The 25,931-nt window shown below is 34.4% G+C and overlaps 1 protein-coding gene across 1 annotated transcript in view; it reads right to left on the bottom strand.

Annotated features, from left to right (window-relative positions):
* LOC143256896 (uncharacterized) overlaps positions 1 to 21,948 on the bottom strand; it is a 38,135-nt gene extending 16,187 nt beyond the window's left edge. The window contains exon 1 of the mRNA XM_076514727.1: positions 21,794 to 21,948. The gene's annotated coding sequence lies outside the window, so the exon portion shown is untranslated. The remainder of the gene's footprint in view (positions 1 to 21,793) is intronic.
* Positions 21,949 to 25,931: the final 3,983 nt, after the last annotated feature.

The following is a 25,931-nucleotide window of genomic DNA, read 5'->3' as shown; positions in this document are numbered from 1 at the left end:
CGGGGATTCGAATTCGCAACCCTCAATTACGAGTCGAGTGTCTTAACCACCTGGCCATGCCAGGTCATTAAATTAAATAAATGGACTATTTATGAAGGGAAAAATATTTCTATCACATAGTACAGTTTCGCCAATCCATATCTACTTTCAAAGTCCAATTCTACAAAATGACTATTTCAGAACAACCTTTCTGCATCCACTTCTTAGAACCCAAGATCACAATAAAAACAATTCAAAGTAGAAAACTTCAATCACAAGTCTTTCATCAATCTTCCCAGCCTTGAATCTCCAAGGTAAAAGTGGTTTATTAATGAGGATAAATTATCCATCACAATAGTGTCACCTGTTTGTCAGATCCCGAAACAATAAATAATTATAAACACTGGCATCTTAATTCACAAAAAAGTGTACCAATTCATTCAGAATCAGAGATCAAGAAAACGACTCGTATGTTTAGTTAATTTTTAAAAGCAAAACTACATAATTCACTATCTACACCTTTCCCACCGCAATGAATCAGACCTCGGATTTTAGTGTTGTAAGTTAATTCATTTAGCGCTGCCTACCAATGATATTCGTTGATGTAGTGCATCAAACACTCCCCCTATATAAATTCACTTGAAATTTGAGTTCAAAAAGTTAATGATCAATGTTGCCTTAATTTATACCACACGTGTTTCCCCAGACCACATATTTAATGATTTTAATCGCATGATAAATGTTTCACAATAAACTTGGCCATTTATCATCTGGACTTGAAAACGTGATCAACATCAGTGAGTTCAATTTAACCATTTGCCCTCAGTCACTCAGCACACACTCTTAAGTTCTAAATAGTAATACATTTAATTCCATCATACACATTCAGTCGGTTAAAGGTCATCATCCTTAATACATTCATTTCCGCTTCAGTTGTCGACCACTCAATTAAATAGATTCGAAAATGAAGCAAGCAATCCACAGTAGTTTTCAATATCACCAAATTTTTCTTCACTCTGCATTTTAAACATCAGTACCTTCAACTTTAACGAAGGCTTTTCCACTCAGTCACTCAAATCCATGTTTAAGTAGGTGTTTTTCTCAATAGTTAATTAAACTCCATCCGAGATATTACCCAAGTTCAACCGTTTTCAAGTAACTTCTCATAAGTATGAAGAAGTAACTTAACAAAAACTGACAATAAACATTCGAACAAAAAATTTTGCAGTAATTGCAACTTTGGTTGTTCGGAGAACTTTTTGTTTTGCCCCTTGAATGGAGAGTCAGTTAAGCTTAAATAATCTAAAACAGACTGCCAACAAGCATAATGCAAAAGAATGCTAGATAATCCTCACTGTAAAAGTTCTCCACATTTGACGAAAATTACAAAAAATAAAAAATAAAATTGAACGACATAATTTAAATACGAGGTACAATAGAACATTGAAATACATTTATTAACTATTTTTTCCAAATTATTAAATAGTAAAATTTATACTTTAACCGATAAAGAACAATGTTCGATGTCATAACGCCCATATTTTGTTAGACTATTCTGAACAATAAACCACAGTGATAAAAAAGTTATAATGTAATTCCCTTATATATGTGTGTGTGTGTGTGTGTGTGTGTACTTAAGTACAAAGCTACACAATGGGCTATCTGTGCGCTGTCCACCACGATATTAAATCTGACTGCTAGCGGTGCGAGTCCGCAGACAATCCGCTGTAACACTGGGAGTCAATTCTTTCATCATGTCACCAGGAGGTCCATGAACAACTTATACAGCACTTTAACTAACCATGTGACGTTACAGTGGCTGAGGAATGGGGCAGTGTCCTTTAACGCTGTCTGCTAGATATAAGATATAAGTAGAGACTATATTAATGACAACGAGAAACATCTACTACCTAGAATGTATTAGATGTTGGTTTTTTTATGTTTGAAAGGAAATTTTCTGAAAACAAAAAATTAATTACGGCTATCTTTGATGCTTTTGAACTTAACGGTACTCATGTTTGATGGATTGAAAACAGTGATATATTTTCCAAAGAAATACGCACTAATTTCAGTTCTATTGTTCATTTACTTGAATAACAAATTAAATATAATATATCTATCCTTAAATGTTTGGAATAAACGGGGAAACCCAAATCAACTTTCTTAATGCAAACCACGCTATTATACAGTTGAAGTAGTGCATTTCGTGGCGTCATAATTTTTAATGGCAAAAAGCCAAAGCACTTTTTTAACTTTTAACTACAGGCACTCTGATCAGGTATTGCAGAATACATAAAACGAAAAGGTTTACATACTATAAAATAAAACAACGGCTAACATTGTTCTTAATTTTATACCTGATAATTAATTGATTTGTGACATGTATTAATTAAACATCACAATAATATGAAATCTGATACTTTAAGCTTAGCAGTAGTTGGCATTTTTCAAAATTAATTTGTTGAATACAGTTATGAAAAAATTGTTTTTGTCATGAAATTAATTTTAGAAACTGCAGTGTAACTAACCCATAACTACCAGTTGGCCTTTTAACCTCACATGCATTAAGCAAGAACAATATCCTGGTGTTACCTATTAACGTTGAATAGTAAGTTTAGGTTAATTTTACATCATCTCTACCCAGGTAAAATGACCGACAACGCAATGTGAATACCAATCTCTTGCTACCTGAAATATAAAGGGTTGTTCGTTTTGAATTTAACGCAAAGCTATACGAGGGCTATCTGCGCTAGCCATTTCAAATTTAGCAGTGAAAGAATAGAGGCAAAGCAGCTAGTCATCACCACCCACCTCCAACATCTGGGTTGGTTGGTTGATTTAGTGTTTCATGGCACAAAGCAGCTAGGCTAGCTGCGCCAAACGTCCGGTAAAAAAGTAAAAGTAAATTAAGGTAAAACAAAACAAAGTTAAACATTAAATAAATAAATAGAATAAAACCAATCTTTACATCTAGTCTACAACGTCAAGAGAAAAACTACAGTGATTCAAGGTGTAAAGGACTTTCTGTAGCGTGACTGTAATAATCATAACTCACCAGGAAGACAAAAAGGTAAGTACAAAAACCACCGCCAGTCACATGAAGTTGGCCTTTCCAGTCCTGGTTTCGAGTTACTTAATGCTACGGTCGGTTTCTAATTGCAAATAGAACTAGATGAACCGTGATTCTTAAAAGGGAGCCATATTAAAAAGGTGTAAAGTATATATTAAAAACACTTAAATGGCATTAAAAAGATTAATGACCTTTAAAAAAACTAAAAACGCTACCAAGGTGAACAGTGTCACCATCACCAATAACACTGTCTAACGTTATGGACAAACCTTGGGACAGAACATGCTTAAAATGGTGCCATCGTTGTGAATCATAACGATGACAAGAAAGTACAATGTGGCTTATTGTGATCTGAGTGTTACACAAACTACAAACCGGTGCATCAATTCCAGATAAAAGAAAACGATGAGTTAAAAAACTGTGACCAATGCGTAGTCTAGTTAGAACAACTTCCTCCTTCCGATCCCTACAGAAGCAAGACGGCCAAAGTGCAATATAGGGAAAAGCTTGTTTTCGCGTTGTTCACTCCAAGTCGACTGCCACCTGGCACGGAGCTGAGCCTTGAACAAAGGACTATAGTCCATGTATGGGACAGGCATAGCGGTGATAGTGCCAGAGCAGATAGACTTAGCTGCAATGTCGGCGAGCTCGTTCCCGCGAATACCAACGTGGCCCGTTATCCAGAGAAACTGGATAGAAGTAGATGTTAAAGATGTCAGTCGGTTTTGAATATTGGCGAGAACAGGATGTGAACCAATGTGAAGCGATTCCAGGGCCAGAAGAGAACTGAGCGAGTCAGTATAAATCGTGCAGTTTGAGCACTGCTTAGCTTCTATGTGATCAAGGGCAAGAGGAATGACGTACAGTTCAGCAGTGAATGCAGAAGCTGTAGAGAGGATTCTGCGCACAACCAACGAACCACAACAAACCATGCCAGAGCCCACAAAGTCATCTGATTTCGAACCATCTGTATAAATAGGAATGGAATGATGGTTCGATAAATGTTCACCAAATAGCAGACATTATTTCCAATAAGGAGTGTCTACTTTTGTCAGACGACTTAAAGATAGGTCGCAACAGGGGACTGTAAGAAGCCATGGTGGGATGGGCTGACCAGTGGATACAGCAATGTTATCCAAGGACAGACCCAATTCATCTAACTGCGCCTGAATGCGAAGGCGAAAAGAAGCAATGGCATACTCTCTGATCTGAAAAAGCATGGCCCATTAAGGAAGGAAAGCACAACCCCAGGTGGGATGCTTTGGTAAGGAACTAAGTTTCAAAGCATATAGTAAAGACAGTTGCAAACGGTGGAGATGCAAAGAAGGTTCATGAGACTCTATGTATAAGTTCTGAACTGGGGAAGTGCAGAAAGCCCCAATGCAGAGCCGAAGTACTTGATGATGAATAGGGTCCAGCATCTTTAAGGCCGATGATCTGACACAGCCATAGACCAGTGATCCATAGTCGAGTTTTGATCGAATAAGAGCACGATATATGTTTATCATAGAACGTCGATCCACTTCCCAAGTGGTGGTAGAGAGGGCGTGGAGGATGTTCAGTGCTCTTGTGCATTTGACCCGTAGCTGTTTGATGTGTAGTATAATGGTTAGCTTACGGTCAAAGATAAGTCTCAAGAACTTAGTCTCAGAGACCACAGACAGCACAACTTCACTAATACAGAGTTCAGGATCAAAGTTAATACCCCATTGGCGGCAAAAGTGCATGCAAACGGTTTTAGAGAGAGAAGGTAAAGCTGTTTGTTGTGGTCAACTTCAGTAAACAATTGAGGGCATTCTGTAGCTGCTGCTTAAAATACCTGATGTTCGACGACTGACATCAGATGTGAAAGTTGTCGACATAGAACCTGTTTGCAACAGTGAGAGGGAGTTCTTCAGTGATGGCATTAATTTTTATACTGAAAAGTGTGACACTCAGAACACAACCCTGAGGGACTCCATGTTCCTGTAGAAAAGAACGGGACAGTGTCGAAGCCCCACAAACTCGGAATTTCCTGTCCATTAAAAATTTTAATAAAAATGAGTAAATGGCCACGTAACCCATAAATATGGAGGTCTCGTAAAATGCCACAACATATGTTGTATCATGAGCCTTCTCAATGTCAAAGAATATTGATACAAGATGTTGTCGTTTGAGAAAGGCTTCTCTGATTGACGTTTCAAGTCGAATCAGGTGGTCCATGGTGGAGCACTGTCATCAGAACCCACACTGGAAGGACGAGAGGAGGTTGTTTGATTCGAGGAACCAAACAAGGCGAGCATTAACCATCCTCTAAGAGGTCTTACAAAGACAGCTTGTCAAAACAATTGGACGGTAGTTTGAAGGAATCTTGGGATCCTTTCCAGACTTGGAGAAAGGCATGACAATAGCCTGCCGCTAGGCATCAGAAAAAACATCCTCCTGCCAGATCCAGTTAAAAACAACCAGAAAGATAGCAAGACAAACAGGAGATAGATGGCACAGCATCTCATAGTGTATATTATCAGGCCAAACCGATGTACTGCCAGACAGATGAAGGGCCAGTTTGAGTTCCACCAGTGTAAAAGGATGATTATAGTCATAGAGACATCAGCTCGAAAGGAAAGAGGTGTTGCTCTGCCCGAGTCTTGATGGCTAAGAAGTTGGAAGAAGAGGCAGAAGTGCTAGATACCGACAAAAGCTTTCACCTAGAGTATCGACGATGCTCGGAGTATCAGTTACTTCCTGGCCATCAGAGAGCAAGATCGAGAGGGGGACAAAGTTATATTGTCCACTGAATTTTCATATTTTGTCACAAATGTCTTTGGAACTGGTGGTAGAGGATATGCTGGTTGTGAATTTAATCCTAGATTCCTTTTGGCTTTGACGTCTTACCCACTGAGCATGTGCACGGGTCTGCTGAAAAGCGATGCAGTTTGAGAGTGTGGGATATCTATGGAAAGTATCCCAGGCCTGTTTTTGATCCTTCCGTGCCATGTGGCAGGCAGAATCCCACCATGGACGAGGATATAGTGGAAAACGTGTCGAGGTTTTTGGAATACATTGAACAGCTGCTTGTATAATACAGTCAGTTGCTGCTGCCACACAGTTTGTCTATTGATGGCTTACAGACAATGGCAGGACCAAGTTTGCGAGAGCAGTAAAAGAGGGCCAATTTGCCTGATCCAGCTTCCACCGGGGCACGCGGGTCGGGTGGCATAAATCATGGCCAGTCTCTCTCAAGATTATAGGAAAATGATCACTGCCTCATGGATTATTGTCAACCCTCATGAAAAATGAAAAATAACGAAGGGGGCAAATTGAGAGATCAATAGCAGTAAAGGACTGACTAGGCTCATGAAAATGAGTAGAAGAACCAGTATTAAAAAGAGAAAGGTTGTGATCAAGAGCATATGCTCTACAGAGCGACCCCTCCTATCAATACCAGCACTTCCCCAGATAGAATGATGTACATTTAAGTCCTCCAGGATGAAAAAGGGAGATAACAACTGTTCAATGAGAGCATCAAGGTCTGAATAATCATATGTCTCTCCAGGTGACAGATAGAGAGAACAAACAGTTATTGTATGACCCAGGGAAACACGGATGGCATCGACCTCCAAGGGTGTGTCGAGTGGCAAAGTTAGGGTAGGCACATGCTGATCAACCAACAGTGCCACCAAGCCATGCACTCGTTCATCACACAGCCTGTCATTTCTGTACAAAGAAAACTGCCTAAAGGTGACTGTATCAGCAGGTTTCAGAAATGTTTCCTGTAAGGAGAGACAAACAGGATGGTAGGAAGCAATCAGTGTTTTCATGTCATCTAGATTAGAACGTAAACTTCGACAGTTCCATTGTATTAGGGTGGCTATTTTTATTTACGTGTAGGCGAATTGAGCGAAGAACCCTTCTGTTTACGACCACCTCTTTTTTCCTTACTTTCCTTATTCGAGGGAGGTCTATCGACCTCCATGGATCCTGCCCTAGGTCGATTCGACTGAGCAGGTCTTTGCTGTTGGAAGAAGATTCCAGAGACTGAGGACGTAACCGATTGATTGTTTTGCATATTGGGGTGAAAAAGAAAGATGGATCCGGGAAATGCCTGTACCTAGAACCAAAGGATGTGGATATTGGGGTTTGGTGGAATGTATATAAGGTGTCGAAATTGATTCATCAACTTTTTAACCATGGAGATCAAAAGACATTTCATTTGTTTGAAGAATGATTCTTCAGGAGGCACAGAGAGATCTGTCTGCACTCCCACAGTAGCTGTGGAACGAAGTGCAACAGCATTCGTCCGAGTTGAGGTGGTGGACAGCAACTTTTAAGCCTCAGGATAGGTATTGTTATGAATCGTTTTCAAATGCTGCACCTCTTTTTCTTCCAACCATTTAGGGCAAGAACGAAGGTAGGATGGGTAAGAGCCATTGCAATTGATGCAATGAGGGTCCGTTTCACACTCACAGGCATCATGGTCCTTGCCACTGCAACAAGCACACGTCAAGGAACCACGACAAGACGTCTTCGAGTGACTGAACTGTTGACACTGGAAACATCAGAGAGGGTTTGGAACGTATGGTCATACTCTGCAATTAAGATAACCTGCCTTGATGGTGACAGGCAGACGTAGTGATGTAAACATCAGAATAAGAACATTGGTCAGCACCATAATTTCATCCTTGTTGGTGGAGATACGTTTCACTGCAGAAACTCCTTGTTTGGATAAACCAGCGAGAATCTCCGACTCTGGGATGTTCTCCAAATCCCTCTCACTAATAACTCCTCGTGATGAATTCAAAGTAGCATGAGGTATAACCTCTGTCGGTATATCCCCAATAGCTTTGAATGCAACATGAGTTCACAGTGTTGAGATGTGGATGTTTCCACCAATATGTCAACAGATCGAAGCTTTTTTACAGACTTTGGAGAGCCAGCAAGTCCCTTCTGAGTGAAAAAGGGAGACATTTGCCCTAAAGGTTTGTCTGAAAGTGAATGCAATATAAGAAAATGAGGTAACAACAGGTCGTACAGACGGTAAGGATTGCTGCTCAGAATCTTCAAGACAAGGTTGTTTACCTATGGACTGTTTTTCCACTATTTCATTAAGATTTTTAATTGAAGTATCCATAAAAAAGAAAGGGAAATTTCAGTGCCCACTGACCCCACCCACCATGGAGCCCTACGAGGGGACGTACTATAATGTCAAACAAGGACATTGCAGCAACGCCAGGGTTTCGCGAGCATTATACCCAAACACCAGCATCAGACACAATGTCCACAACACTTGTTGAGAACATTCAACGCTGGTATTTGGTTGACCCTAGCCCGAGTGGACCAGGCGATTGACCAAAAGAGGGCCACCCCAAGACCGCCCGTCTACAGGAATTCAAGGCCAAAGTGGTGTGTTAGGGTTGGACCCCTCAACCAACAGGATCCTCTCCTCCCCTTCACGGATTGCCACGCACGGCAAACACGTGGGTGGGTGTTTAGATTCCAGAGGAGGTAAACTGAAAGAACAGAACCTTGCCTTGGAGGTCTCCTCACCACGTACAGAAATCGATACCGAGGGCCAACATCTGGGCTCCTTGTTTATCCTTGTCCCATTATAACACCTCCACGGCTGAAAGAGTGAGCACGTTTGGTGGGACGGAGATTCGAACCCGCGACCAGCAGATTACAAAGTCACGTACCCTAATCTAAAGGGCTATCTGTGTTGTTTGCTTGGAATTAAGCATAAAACTACACAATGGGCTATCTGTGCTCTGTCCACCAGGGATATTGACACCAAGATTTTAGCTGTGTGAATCCGCAGGCATACCACTGTGCCACTGTAGAGCTGTTTAGTTTGTGTCTTATTGGTCTGCAAGTTCAAGAGTTCATGGTTCGAATTCTGTTGACACAAAATTGTACTTCGTAATTTGGTACTGTGAACGCGTTATAAGACCGACGGATAAATTCTAATATTGAAACAGCGGTAGGTGCTGTTCAGTAGTTGTTTTCCCTGTCATCTGTCGCTTCATAATTAGGGAAGAGAAACGCAGAAAACCCCCTATGTAGCTTTGCATGAATACCCGAAAGAAATAAAAGTAAAGCCAAAATTGTTAAAGTGATATATTAAGTTATCCTATAAGTAATGTACAAAAATTTAATACAGAAAGTGCATCATCATCTCTGTCTTTGTAGAAGGCTTTAAAGACTACAATATTGTAGTAGAACGTGCATAAAAATGTTCAGACAAATAAAAGAAACTAACCCAACTCCATTTTTTCATAGCATTGATCAAATAAACACTTATGAAGATTAATGTGTCTGAGGAGCACGTTAGCCATATAATACTTTATGACTTTAAAAAAGGGAATATTGCAGCAGCAACTACACGAAACATTCAAGGTGTTTATGATGCGGAGTCTCTCAATGAAAGAAAACGTCGAAGGTGATTTCAGGAGTTCATATCTGGTGATTACAGCTTAAGTGATGCGCTAATTTCAGGTCGTCCTGTTGAGTTTAATGATGACTTGCTGCTGACTGCACTTTATGAAGATTGTGCTGTAGCTGTTATAGCACAATCTTCATCAAGTGCAACTAATTCAACTCATTCAACAGTTTACCGTCATCTGCGACAGCGTGGAAAGGTGTCAAAACTTGGAAAATGGGAACCATGATTTGACAGAAGCCAATCTCAAAGCAGGAGTGGACATTTGCACTTCTTTGTACTCTTGTGAGCGTAACTCACCTTTTTTGGACAGGTTAGTGACTGGAGATGAAAAATGGATATCCTATAAAAATGTTAAGCACTGCAGACAATGGCTCAGTGAAGGTAAACTGGCTAAAGCAAAGCCTAAAATGGACTTCCACCCTAGGAAAGTCTTGTCAAGCGTTTAGTGAGATTTTGTTGGTGTGATCTACTTTGAGTTGCTACCACTCAATGTAACGATTATATAAAACTTCTACTGTCAATAGTTATAGTTATAGAATGTTGTACCGAAAAAAAAAAAGGCCTGCTTTGATCAATCGTAAAGGTGTTGTGTTACACCAGGATAATGCACGGCCCCATACAGCAAGGATCACATCTGCAAAGACTGAAGAGCTGGACAGGAAAAACTTCCAAATCCTTCTTATTCTAGAGACCTTGCCCCATCTGATTATTATCTATTGCGAAGTTTGCAGAACTGTTTTGATGGAAAAGAGCTTGGAACACATGCTGATGTCAAAACTACCCTCTTTACATTCTTTTCATCCAAACCCCAAGAATTTTATAAATGTGGCATTCAGAAGCTTGTGAATCGTTCGCAGGAAGTAATTAGTAATAATGGAATATAAATTATTGATTAAATAACATTAAAAGCGTTTGAAACACTTTCTCTTTTTCTGAACCTAAAATCGGACATTATTTAAGGGACGACCCGATAATAATCACAATTATATAACAATAAATTTTCAATATTCTGAGTATAATCGTCATAAATATGCCATTAAAATATTATTTAAATACGATTTTCCATATGATATATATTTAAATCAAGGATATCGTGCTGCACTTAATTAAAATGTGATTAAGAAAAGTTACATTTTTTAAAATTACAAAAAAATGGTAAGAAATGATATATTACTAATCTGTATTCATGACCGAATTGTTTGTAAGAAATAGGGTAAAAAAAGATATGATAAAACTTTGTAATTCTGTTGGTTATCAACATGAAGAACTGTGCTAGTGCTGCTATATGTTTAGAAGCGACAAGTGGATCGACGCTACACACGCGTATGTATGTATGTATCACTGTTTCGTACTTAATTTGGCTGTGCTAACCAACATATTCGGCTCATTTGATCTGCAGCGATGTCCGCGACGTGTTGTTTATTTTGTTTGTTTTTTTAAGTTCTCACAAAGTTACACGAAAGCTATCTGCGCTAGCCGTCCCTAATTTAACAGTGTAAGACTAGAGGGAAGACAGCTAGTCAGCATCACAAACCGCCAACTCTTGGGCTACTCTTTTACTAACGAATAGTGTGATTGACCACACTTATAACGCCCCTACGACTGAAAGGGCGAGCATGTTTGGTGTGACGGGAATTCGAACCCGCGACTCTCGGATTACGAGTCAAGCGTTCTAGCCATCTGATCATGCCATATCCGTGACGTAATACAACGTCAAGATATAAATATATATATAAAGCGTTTTTTGAATATGTTTGGAAAATTGTCATATTAATGTTATGTTGTATTAATTCAGAAGGTTTATTAATTCATTTTTTATGCAAAAATGTAATTTAATTGTACTGTTAAATGCTTTATTAAATTCCTGAACCGGATAATTCTAGTAGAAACTTTTCTTGGTTAACGCGTTTCAATTGATAATATAAGATATTCATACGAACCAGTTAGTTTATATTTCATGTCGGATAATTAATTAAGAACATCTTAGACATAAGTGTTCTTATATATCATGTTTCATAATATGTATTACCTTCATATATAAGCACCAATCTCTCTCCCCCTCTTTCTCAGTTGGTCTGTTTCGTATACACGGACATATCTTTAAAGCTACAACCTCCAAACTTGTGGTACAGACACAGCTTTGTGCGGGAAGTAATATGGGTTAAGTGGCCGCGACCTTAGAGGCCAAAGTGACCAATATAACCATTGCTGGCATATATCACATTTTTAAAGCTACAGACTCCAAACATGAGGTACATATACAACTTTGTACGGGAAATAATATGGGCTATGTGGCTGCAGCGTCAAGGCCATTTTCAGACCAAACTGACAAATGTAGTAATCTTTAGGAAAACATGACGACAAGTTGGTCTCAATTTGAAAAGAACAGATTTGTTTGGAAATGCATGATCATCAGGGCTTTAATTTACGTTTCTTCTGTATGAGAGGACTTCTAATAACTTTATCCATGATCAATTGTGTGTTAAAACAATTTAAAAACTTCACGGAGCCTTCTCTGCTCGTAGTAATCCGTTCTTCTTTGTTCCTGACAGCAAGATAGTAGATCAAAAAATTAGTATGTAACTAAACAACTAAATCAGTTAAAGACATTTTCATCTAATCAACACCGAACACTATGCTAGTTATTAATAAGATATTCTTTTACTACATATAATTTATAATAGCATTATACAATTTTGTATATTGTGTTTTGTATAATATATTGCATTCAATCAAACGTTTTACGTGATACAATTGCTGTCGTGATCAGTTCATTTATTATTATTTCTGTCATCACATTAATTTTTGACGTTGTGTTCTTTAAGTCTATCACTGGTTGTGAGAAGCCTTTCTCTCATTATTAACACACGTATGGATAGGCTGTTCTGAGGAGTATGCATCATGTTATTGTAACAATAAAGTATTATAATTTACCATTAAACTAGAGGTTTTCATTCTTACATTATCCGTTGAAAAAATATCAGTCTCAAAAGTGGTGGTAGTAATAGCACTAATACATTTATAAATGTATGGTAGCAACAGTAACTCCAATGTATTTGTTTTTTCTTTGTGCAGTTGCAACAGTGATGCTCCATTAAAAAGGTAGCATGCACAGTTATTTGAACATGTTAAGTAAACTTTTTCTAAGCCATTCTGTGGAGCCTCGTTTTAATTATTATTATTGTTTTAAAAAAATGACTTTTCCATGAATAGTTTGGTCTGTGCTTGCTGTACCTGATTTAGTAGTGATAGACTAAAGAGAAGGCAGCTAGTCACTATTTGAATCTGAAGAATAGAGCAGAGCAAATAAGTACACATTCAAGTCAAAAGGAAAAAACAAAACAAAAGAGAGAATATCACAAGTCTGTGAAATTCAAACATGGTATGAAAGGACTGGTTCAAACATATGTGCCTACATTTTTCATATGAAAGGACTGATTCAAACATAAGTGCCAACATTTTTCATATGAAAGGACTGTTTTACCTATTTTTCATAGAGACTGTTTGTGAAGTATCAAAGGAAAGTGGTTTCTATTGTAATATGTTTCTCATACAGCTTATAAACTAATTCAAAGAATAAAAACAGTAAGTTTGATGCCACAGACTCTTTTGATTCTTTAGGATGCTCTTATATTTACATTCACATTTTTTTTCTAGATATTAAGGAGCACAGTAGTTTGTCTCAGAATCAAAACAACTTACAGGACACACCATGTGTCACTAACAGGAGTGATAGTTTAGTAATTTTCCACTTTCTACAGCTTGAACTGTGGTAATACAAACTATTACATATTTTCAATGTATGTGCTCTATCAAATCTTTACTTCACATACAAAATGTCAAGGCAATCCATTAAAAAATATATGATGTAAAATCTCTTATTGTAATTGAAGTTCTTACTTTTTCTTTTTGTCCTTGTACTGAAATTATAGAAACTTAATTTCATAGAAAAATATACTTACCTTTTATGGGTTTGTTTTTTTCAAATGTGGTACACTGACATATCTTTACAACCTACAATTAGGTGTTGAGGTTAGTGTAAATATAAGTTGTATGTGCAAGGTTATTCAACAAAACTTGCTCACTTTGAACAAAGTTTTTGTACATGTCTAAGCAAAAAGTCATGTGATCTATCTGTATAAAATTTTTATTACAACTTCATCTAGAAGTAAAAGTGGAACATTTGTAGTTTTTTGTCATTTAGATTAAAGATGGCCAATTTAAAGCAGCAAAACTACAGGGTGAAAACACCTGCAAGTTCATAAGTATTCATTAGGCCAAACAAACTAGATTTGCAGTTTCTAGCTCAAGTTTGCAAAAGAATCATACAGGTGAATGATTATTATTCATTACCAATTTATAAGTACAAATGTTCTAAATTTTATGAAATTCTTCTAATTAAAGAAAATTTAGCATCACATGATATTAGCTTAAGCAATTAAGACTAAATAATGATGCTGTACTGAGAGCATGCAGGTGATGACAAAAAACTGTTAATCTAGATTTCATGGCATTATTATATAAGAAATTATTAACATTGCTTTAGAGAGGAAAAACTACCACCATGTATTTTAAAGAATTAGGTTGTTCTGTAAAGCAGAGGCTGTGTTCTGAATAATAGAGTTGTGATCTTAAAGCCAGTATTGGTTACTATTGAGTGTCACTTTCTTATTTGTTGGTATGTATTGATGTCATTATATTCAATCAAAAACATCTTAGGTGTTAAAAAATTTATAGCTAAGATAAAGCCCCATCATACAAAAATTGGGCTTGCAAAGTTGATGATCTCAGTCAAGCATCTCATACACACATGATGTTGGATCATAATGAAGGTATCTGACTATATCTGAGGATTGTTTGGTTGAACTTTATGCAAAGCTACAGAAGGGTTATCTGCACTAGCTCTCCTTCATTTAATAATGTAATACTAAATGAAGGTAACCTAGTCATCACCACCCACCACTAACTCTTGGGCCTTTCTTTTATCAATGACCATAATATTATAATGCCTCCACAACTGAAAGAGCAAACATGTTTGGTGTGATGAGAATTTTGCTGAAACTGGCGAGTTATTCAAAACAGTATTAATTTTAAATGACAAATATGCGAGTTCTACTTTGAAAACAGAAATTAGACCACTAACCAAAAATGCATTTTGTGCATTTTAGGAATTTTTGTACAAATTCATGAAGTGTGTTAATATCATGAATAAAAATTTTCTACTTTTACTTTTTTACTTGAAAAATCACATGATGCTTCAAAGCTGCTAATATTTTCATAAATTGTTTTACATACAGACAGCACAGAAATTAAAGCTGTAGAAATATTGTTTATAGTACTATCAAGAGACATTATGAATCAAATACAGGTTAGACTGCATGACATGGTTCTATAGTGACTCACTGGTAATTTGGAGGCTTATAATGCTAAAAATCGGGTTTCGATACTACTGGAGGGTCCAGCAAAGATAGTGTAACTTTGTGCTTAATAACAAACAAAACAGATTAAGATGTTGATATGTTTCAGTTTTAAATACAAAATTAATTTTAAAATAATATGAAGTGTAAAAAAATGTCTTATAGATATAAAGCATTTTTTATTTGCACACACTATTTCATATAATTTCTTCAACACCTTCCTAACATTAAGGTATGTAGCTGTTATAAGATAAAGAATGAAAACTACAAAGTACCTCAAAACAGAGAACCAGTATAACAACTATTCATTTGTTTTACACCCTCTGCCTTCTTCACAGATAAAATCTGTTGAAACAATACTGTTTGTAGAACCATTACTATCTGTATCTGTTTCTAATAACTCTTGTTAAAAATATCCTTATCCAAAATGAAATTTATTTTTTAAATCTTCATTCGAGTGAAAATGACTTCATTCATGTTTCCTGACTAATAAACACTCCCTCCACCACTAAATTCTATGTATTTCTGTCTTTCAATAAAACTTGTAGAATCATCTTTTAATTGCTCTTGAGGCAGCAGCAAATTAGCTTTTATTTATTATTATGAACAGAGTGCTCTTTATAACCATACAAAAACAACAACTTCTGTGAAGGTTTCTTTGATGTTATTAGTATCTTTTAGTTGTGTACTGCTGACTGCAGTCCTTAACACACTAAGTACCCAGTATTTTCACTTTTTAAAACAATTTTCAACTTGGGTAACTTTATTGGTAAAACTTCACATTGAATTTGTTGGATTAATGTCTCTGTCAGATTTGTACACTCTTGAGAGCCAAACAACAAATCAGTATAACTTGGTGTACTAGTTCTGAACTACCTATGAGTCTATTTAATGTTTCCAAACCTCACAACAGTACTTCTACCACAGATTAAGTGGATGACGTTTCATTTCAGAACACGTCTGTGTCTTGTGAATTGATAATATGTCAACAGATTCATAGCATCTTTAGGCACCCTTTTTTTAGTGCAAATAAACAAGATTCCACATGTTATCATGCACTGCTAATGTCTTCATTATATTCATGAACCCCTTTCATAAGCTTGTGAAACCCCTTTTTAATGACTAATGATTAACTACTTGGCACGACTGATAATGGTTCGGACTTTCTTTGGGTAGGTTTCGTGGTGCTGTTTACATTAGTAATTTCAATCAAGCAGCAGAAAGCTCAGATTGATGTTTGTTTCTCCATTAACTTGCATGTGGAATAATATTCATTTGGATCTGACATGCTTCCCCACGTAGTTTACGATTATATTTATTGATTTAAAAAACGAAAATTGTATCCTAAATCATTTGGCTTCACACAGAAGTGACTGCAATCCCAAAAGGTATTGCTGACTATCATACGAGTTCCTTCAGCTACCGAAGACAAGCCTATGGAGAAGTCTGAAAAACATGCAAGCTACTACAACTGTTAGAGTCTGCCAACGTGTATACGTGACTTCCAAGAAAAACTTAGAAATGAAATCCACATTTGCTTGTACTAAGTTAGCTTGACATATATCTTGAACTACTGAATGAATAGCTTCCCTTAACATCAATGGTTTCTGTAGATTTTAATATAACACGGTTTATCCATACGTGTTATGCTTGTTAATGTGTTTTTCCTTCTAATTTTCATTATACGTATTCAGTGCATTAGACAAAAATAAATTATACAGAAAAAATTAACCCAGAAAAGTTGGCAAAATCTACTCTGGGTGTGGAATAAAATTCCTGCTCTTCAATGATGAATAAATGAAACACCTTTATGAGCAAACGCAGAAGCATGCTATATAAGGCAAAAGCAAACAGAGCTATATACCCGCATATCTACTTAAGTGTAAAATACACAATGAACTATCTGTGCTTGCCAATCGCGGAAGAAATCCCTCAATTTTAGCGTCCAAAGTCATCAAGCTTATTGCTTAGCCATCATGAAACAATTTTAACCGTAAAAATAGGTATCTATTTTTACCTACCTACCAAAATACCTATTTAAAAGGTTCTTCATTTTTTTGTGATTACTCCACCTATCTCAGTATGTCAGTAGTAACACACGTTTTAAGTACGAGTGGATAACGTATAAATTTATAATACCATTGACATGTACGACCGAATGTAAAAGTAAACATTATTTTAATATGTATCCTGATTCGACTTAGCCCATGACAAAAGTACAGTCTAAGACGTCTAACTTACTGTGAAAGGTTATACTGAGTGTGACGCTTACGTTGCTGTTAGTCACGCTCTTTCTCGCAACAATACACGATAAACACCGCGAACAAATGTTTGGTGACACGTGAAAAATAAAAAACGAAGCACAACAAACACATTAATATCAGAAACGTTGTTATAACATGTAGACTGTTTTGATGAAATTTTGTTTAAATCGATGATAAGACGCAAACATTATTATTTCGTAGTTTATTTACAATAATTGTCCCTTGAATTCTATTTTTTTTTCTTGCGAGTTAAATACAGAATTTTAATAGTAGGAAAAAATGTATTGTTTTCAGTTGCAAAAATATAATATACAGTTTTGTGGCTGTGTTATTTCAATACAATACTTGCAACGATTAAACAGACAGAATATATAATCCAACATAAAATTTCGTGCAGTGCATAAGTAGAATTATCTGCTAGCTGGGTAATTAAGTACCTGATAAAAGAATTACTGAAGTAATTTTCTCCCATTGATGCTGTGGTTGTTTAACCCGCTCTACAAGATGACTTGCTTGATGTTTCACTGGTTCATCTGTGTGATTTTCAAGTTTATTCGTATAACGATAATACCAATAAATATTGTTGTTAAAAACACACAATTAAATAATATTGTGTTATTAATCCTTGACGTAAATACAAGTGATAATAATTGTAATTCACTTTATCTTGTTCACATAACTGATAATACAAACATCACCTAGAGCACTTACTATATCTATCATATGCTAGACGGCTTCGTGCATCGGTACTGGACGAAAAGCTTCGAATGCATTCGATATTACTCGCATAGTATAGTTGACATTACGAAATATACTTCTCTGCTTTCGCTTAAGTTTTTACTATATAGATTGCATGATTTGAACGCGTAACACGTTGACATTTCAAGAAACTCGTTTTTCGCGTTTTACACGAAATAAAATAAAATCGTAAGTCAAACGGCACAAAAGCGTGAAGTATGTGTTATCTTTACGATGAGAATGATATATAAATACATATATGCAAACAAAAAAATACGTAAGTATTAGCGTACTGGACATACAGACTGCTGTTGATTCGCTCGTTTCAAGAACTAGCTATAAAGTGAACTTGTCAACTGGTTGAACTTGTTCGCTTTTTAATGGATAAAACGTGAGGAAAATATAATTTATTTCTTAAAATTAGCTATGGAATAAGAAATGTAGTAATTTTATTCTTTTTCTTAACTTAAAAAATGTATATTTTTTGCATAGCTTAACTTTTTCAAGCTCAGATACTTAAATCTAAATATATTGACCTATGTTTTAACTTCTATTCAATTATGTTTAACCCTCAGCAATGCATAGTATTATTTTGAGAATCTGTATCCTCATTTTTTTTTAAATATCATGATTAATGATATAATTAAAAGCTCTGACTGTTTAATTACAACTTCAGATGAAAGATAAATATTTTCTTCTTAAGGTCAACCGTTTTTCTGGTAATTTACAGCTAATGATTAGCAATCTTTCAATGTTTTAAATTTTGGAAAATAGAAATGTCAGGGAGGTTTATTAGTGATTCTAATACCACAAATAACAATTCATTATCACAAAGTTACTTATATTTCTGTGCATGATTTCTACTGTTAATCTTAAACTGAAACACAAAATTAGTAGTAATATGTACAGAATGTTGTATAAATTTTTAAATAGTTAACCAAGATTACTTTTGTATTTCAATCAATTTTATAACAGACTGAGTAACAGCAAATACAGAATTACTCCACATTTCAATTTAAGATATATATATATATATATATATATATATAAGAGGTGTTTCAGGGAGACAAATTTCAAACAAAACATTCATTATGATATCCAAGTGATAATATCACCAAAAATAAAATAAACTGTTAAAAGTTGGGACAACTGAAAAAAGTCCTCAATTTCATTAAGGAGATTAAAAGAAATACCTCTTTCACAAGAAAAATCATTGGTAATTAAAATATATATCATTTTAAAATGTCAAACAATAAAAATTTCAATAAGGTTTCTCATTATTTCTCTTGCTTCACCAATACATGTGTACATATATATATATTGTCATTGTATTAAAAATATATCAATACAAAAATGATGGATCAATCACTTGAAACAATACAAATTTTTAATATTAACCTCCAAATATTTTAAATGTACACATTTTCATATATGCCTATAATTTCTATTATTAATCAAAGCAAAATAAACTTGGCACAATATCTGACTTTTTATTTTTAAAGAAGTGATAATTACCAATTTTAAGATACATTAACTTAAAAATATTTCAATGTATAAACTTTAAAGAAATACTTGCACTGTTTCAAGAAAAAAAATTCATGTACTTTGAAAGTTAAATTTAACAAGTTTATTACCTGTCCACAGGAAGTGAATAATCCCTTTAAAATAAGAAAAATGTACAAATGTTTGACAAAGCTTCTAACCTACATTGCTCAAACTTATTTATTACTTTTCAACACAACAGTAGGTTTTTACCAAAAATGTTATATATTTTATATTATTTGTAATATTACAAATTACATTAATTCTTATAATCTTAATTTTTTATCGAATATAACAGTTTTGTTTTTACTATAAGTGTCAAATTACTTTTTTGCTTGGTTGGCTCTTTGTATTTTCTACAACACTGCTTATCCACCTTTTAAAAAAATATTGTGACTTTTCAATCAGTGTCAGGTCACCTAAAACCTAACTTAAAAACATTCATAAAAGACTATCATTCTGTGCATTAAGTTTGATAAAAATCAGCATATAAAACACTATGCAGTGCTTCCAACTCATAAGAGAAAATAGTAATATCTGGATAATCATCAAATATAAAACTTTTCTATCAAATTCTACCAGACTTAACTCATTAATGATAAACTAGAATTGTGCTGTATGTAACTTTAGTCTTTAATACATCAGAAATAAAACTACTTACACATTTGTAGTTAAATCACAGACATAAAATGTAAGTTTTTAAAATCAATGTTCTAAATGGTTTCTTTGCTTTGTTTTTGTTAGAAACTACATAATGAAAAAATGACATGCATGCCACAACTGAAATATTAAACTTCATTCAAAAACTATAATTTTCAGGCTATATTATCTTTTTTATTCAACTAGGATTTAGGAAGTAAGAAAGACCTATATGTTTAAGAAAAATGTTGATGTTGTGGAAAAGGATTCTGGTTTGTTTGAGGGAAGAGCCTAAAACTATCAGAACAGTGTGTGAATGTAGTGACTGGAACAAATCAGAAGTGATATATTTTAAGAAATGTTTCTTTTAAAAGTAATAAAATTAAGATTATTTTCACTTTCCATTATGAATACCATATTTTATTTTTGATCTTCTTTATTTAGGAACAACATCAGTAATCTGTTGTACTTTTGCTTTCTTACTTTCTTTTTATATTAGGCACTGTAATACTTCTAACTTACAAAATTTTGTTATTAAGTCTTCATTTAACCTTATTATCTTGTACCACAGCTCATTTTCAAATATATATAATTATTATAAATGTTTTAATTACACAGGTAAAATTAAAACTGGAAGTTTAACCTTTTTCTTTTCAAAAACACACAGAGTGGAGCTACTATAATGGTACATTTCAAAAAGTAAAAAGTTAGTATACATCCTCACAGTTGTGTCTATTTGGGTGTGCAAAATTGTTAAGAACTTGCTTTGTTTGCTTAATTTTTTTTTCTGGTTGATAGAATTAAAAATGTTGACACTGAATCTGAAAAAAGTAACAAACTTAGGTCTTGGAATGAAAGGTTCTAACTTCTTTTTTAGCAGAAATAGTTCTCCTAAAACTGTTAATTTTCAAAAAGATAGAATATACACAACAGCTTGGACTATCTAGAGTTTTTAATACAAGGATCCAAAAGTTTGCATTTAATTAGGTTATATTTTGTTCACCAGGGAAATCAGTACCACAAGTATAATGCTGTTATCTCACTTTTAGCCCTGTTCTTGTCATTAATTTGAAGAAATAATAAAGCAATATTTTTACTATAAATTAATTTTAGAAAATTAACTAACTTTTTCTCAAAATAAATAACTTATGCCTAGTCTCATAGTTATTAAAACTAAAAGACACAAGTCTAATTTTTTTAAAATATATATTTGTGATATTGTTATGGGTTACTTATTTTTGAAACATTTCACTAACAAAATAGGTAAAGTAAAATTAGCAACAAAAACAATGTTTTGATCCAATATCTCAGTCGTAGTTGTGTAACATATAAAACTTGCTGACACAGGATACAATGATACAATAATTGAATAAATAACCATGCTTACATTTATTAACTACGCTTTTAACTTTTTATGCGTTATCACAATCATTTTAGAAAATAAAAGTTTGGATACAACTTAACTGGTTAATGAAGAAAAAATATTATAAATGTACAACTTGAGGATGGCAAAATCATGTCGAAACTTCGTACATTTCTATTATAATAAAGTTGTCTTGATAATGTTCATCATCCAGTAAAACCGTCTCCAAACTATTATATTTACGGTGCAACAACTATACAGTTATTGCACCGTAACTATAAAAGTACAGTGACGTGACAAAACTATAAGTGAATTTCGAACAGAATAAATTATTAGTATAAATGGAGAAGACATAACACTTACTGTTTTTTTATGCTTTCAGTTCAACTCCATTCGTAAACATAACACTCCACTGAACTCCATTCATATACGATAGGATTTTATTACATCATCAGATGTTTACTACCGACTACTACAGCCGTCGTAAGTCAAACCTATACTAACGCCATCTGTTTTGTGGAACATATTTAGGAATTTTTATTTTACAAGAATATTATACATTTCTCATTACCATAGGAGGTGGTATATAAAAGCATGACAAGTTCGGTGAAGTTTAAATTTCTTGAAAAGCATTTGTTTTTAACTATAATTCATCACTTTTTATTGATTAAAAAATAACGCGCGATAAAACACTGAGTCATATACTCCAATTCTGAAAAAATATTATTTATTTTAATGCATTTGAAAGTTAAAACGAAACACAAAAAATCTACAACATAATACACAAACTAATAGTGAATTTTAAGGTTTAGTCCTTGCAAGCTGTGTTCTAAAAGGTGTACTTCTGTATAAAAATGTGTTTTTTTATGTATGAAAAATAATTATTTGTGTCAGGTTATTCGCGGATATTACTCAGGGGCTGTCTGCGCTAGCTGTCCTTAATTTTAAATTGTCACACTAGAACAGGGGTGGGCATCTCCATGATCACTGGCCACATGTAGCAAGAAGATGGCACAGTTGTGACCAGCTCGAGTTTAGGAATGAACTTTTTTCATCATTTATTTTTTATCGCAAATTTGGTAATCAGCAATTGCACTGCCTCACGTCATCGCTAATGTCGAGCGCTTCATCACTGCCACAGACTCCGCCCATTTTGCAAACACAATCTGGTTTAGATGTTTGTTATTGAGTGTGCGTTGTTTTGCATGCACTTGCAAACATCTTTTTATCGTGTAACTTTCAAGTGTTTAAATATATTTTGTCTTTAATCCCATAATATGGAAAAGTGAATAATTCGAAAACGAAAGAATCCAGATGATAGTGAACACTCAGAAAATAGAGATAATTTAATTGATTCTGGCATTACTATCGAAAAGAGAATGATACGTGATTGGAAAATCGTGAAACGAGAATTTAATGAGAGTTGGGAGTTGAAATTTGCGATGATTGAAGCAAATAATAAGGCAATGTGTCTTTTGTGTAACAAAGTGTTTAGGAATAATAAAGTATACAACCTTAAGCAACACTTTAACAATTTTCACAACAAATTTCATATAGAATTTCCAGTTGATAGCAAAAATCGTATGAGTGAAATTAGCTGTCTGAAAGCACAACTTCATGAACAAAAGAGAGGCCTAAAAAGATTTTTATCATCGATAGAACTAGTTATATTAGCTAGTTATAAAGTAGCTTGGATTCTAGCTCAAAAAAGAAATTATTTTCTGATGTTGAACATGTAAAAGAAATATTGATTGTGATCATTGAAACTCTGTTGGAAAATTATGATTCAAAAATAAAATATGATATTCTTCAAAAGGTATATAATTTGTAATTAGATTAAAGAATGTGTATTTTTCTTATAGCAAAGTCACATCGGGCTTCATGCTGAGCCCACCGATATGTAACTTCAGATCTTCAGGTGAGGGAAGAAATGCTTGGCCTTTGTGGATTACAAGATCGAACATGTAGAAAAAATATATTTGAAAGATTTCTTGATATGTCAAAAAAATTCAATCTAGATTTTAAAAACTATTTTCTCTCACAAAAGACGGACGGTGCATGATCCGTTTCAATTTAACTTAGGAAATTTCAGTAAGGAAATTATATCATTTTTATCTTTGGATAAGTGTGAATTTGAAGACTAGATGTTTACCCTGCAAAGTGTAGAACACATAAAAGGTAAACAAAAATATTCTATCAGAGAGATGTGGCTTACTATTCTGATAAATAAGTTTCCCAAATTTAAAGATAGCAATTTCAAAATTATTTTCCATGTTTGAATCCACATGGGTGTGTAGGTCAACATTTTATACGCTAGATTTTCTCAAGTCTAGCTACAGATCTCGGCTTACTGACATAAATTTAGAGGCAGAGCTAAGATGCTCATTGAGCATAGATATTAAGCCAAATTTCACGATAGTTGTTCATGAAAACCCCCATCAATTGTCACATTGGAGGTTAGTAGAAATGCAATTATTTTGATTAAATTTACATCTTTCTTTTTTTTTTAATAGTGTGACCAACGTTGTTTTCATTACCCACAGTTGTGGCCATTATGAAAAATAAGTTGCCCACCCCTGCACTAGAGGAAAGACAGCTAGTTAATACCACCCATCGTAATTTATTGGGATGTTTTTGCCTCACTGAACAATGTCATTTGACTGTCATCTTATAACTCATCCACGGCCCCAAAATGTATAGTTATTATTATTGTCTTTGGTAACAGGACCTGTAGATCCAAACATCAGCACGCTTACCACTGAGTCACCCATGGTTCATGCAAAATAGCAAGTTTTCTTGCATATGTATCACCAGATACTCTCAAAATGCTAAAATATTTTAATTCCAATAACGTTATTCCTGTCATTGAATGGTAGACTTTAGCATTGACTTAACTGGGCTGATGGAAGTTCATGTTGCACCAAACTACATTTTACTGGTTATGATACGGAATACATAACAGAATTTATTTATTTAAATTTCACAATTTACTCTGTTGAAATGCTAAAACAAACAAGAACTAAATGCTTAATCTAGATGGAACATTGAATAATTTCCAACTCCAGAAAATTGGATTAAAAGGGAGGCGATGATTGCAAGAATACTAAGGGAGAATCACTTATGAACCTCATCTTCATGTCATACTTAGATCTTGTTAAGTGTTCTACAATCCTTAGGTTAACGATCATCCTAAATAAACATAATCAAAAGAAATAAAACCCTAACATATACTAAGTTGTACAAATTACTTTATCTCCCCTTGTAATGAGTTTAGCCCAGGGAATGACATATAAAATGGGTCAAGCAAGTATGAAGCCTATGTGTAATATAGGTGTCACGGGGAAAGGGTTTAGGGTGTGAATGAACCTCTTTTAGACCATAAAGAAACAATATTAATTTCACGAGTCCTTATATCTACTTCCAGCATTCTTATTTCTTAGTGAAATGTGAAGGAATAAGCCACAATTTTCTATACCACACTGTTTAAGTAAACGATATACCGTAAAACCTCATTGTGGCTCTGAAATTTTTTCATATTTTCATTTGTTCTTGGTAGTTAACTATGCTTTAGAAAGGTGTGATTGTTTTGTTTTTTTCACACCTATGTACTCCCGACCGGTTCGATACGATGTGTTTGAACTGAAGAACTAAAATTATAGCATTTCTGTTTTATGCTATATGATAAGGTAAAAATATTTATTTAAAAGGCATTTATATACATATAATTATGATGTACATAGAAAAAACAATTAAATCAAAATATAGTTTGTTTGTTTTCTAAACTAGCAAGATATTAATTTCCTCACAACTTGTTCATGATTGAGTTATTGTCATAATACGTGTAGTTTTACGATTAAAAGGTTAAAAATTACCCAAATAAAGAGATATTTTCGTTTATTTGTTGAATTTTACGAAAAGCTACACGAAGGATATCTACGGTAACCGTCTATAATTTTTAAGGAAAGCAGCTAATCAACACTTCCCAACGTCAACTCATGGCCTATTTTTTATCATCAAACAGTGGGATTGAACGTAACATTATTACGCCCTCACGACTGAAATGGCGATCATATTCGGGAAGGGAAATGCATTCATTCACACTTGCGACCCTGCAAATTACAAGTCGGGCGCCCTAACCACCAACCAGTGCGAAGTCTTGTTATTTATCAGTTATTGATGGATGAAATTAGCAGTTGTTTAAAAAACTACAACAACCACTCACTTCCTTACCTTAAATTGTTTCTATATTCGAAGCTTAAAACATATGCTAAAACCCAACTAAGAAAGTCGTTAGTTTCAATAATTATCTTCGTTCAAATACATGCATGATACAATTACACCTACATAAAGTCAACAAAATATAATTCAAAATAAATCTCAAATTAAAAATTACAATATAAATTCAGTAAAGTTAAATAGGATGAAAAACAGTAATGAAATAAAAATCTAATGTTGATCCATCTACGTTATATAATTAAATCATATAAAAGAATTTGAACAT

This window comes from Tachypleus tridentatus, chromosome 7 (assembly GCF_004210375.1).
Source record: "Tachypleus tridentatus isolate NWPU-2018 chromosome 7, ASM421037v1, whole genome shotgun sequence".
Taxonomy (NCBI): Eukaryota; Metazoa; Arthropoda; class Merostomata; order Xiphosura; family Limulidae; genus Tachypleus; species Tachypleus tridentatus.
Note: the sequence above shows the minus strand (reverse complement) of the source record. Positions and strands in the feature narration are given on the sequence as shown.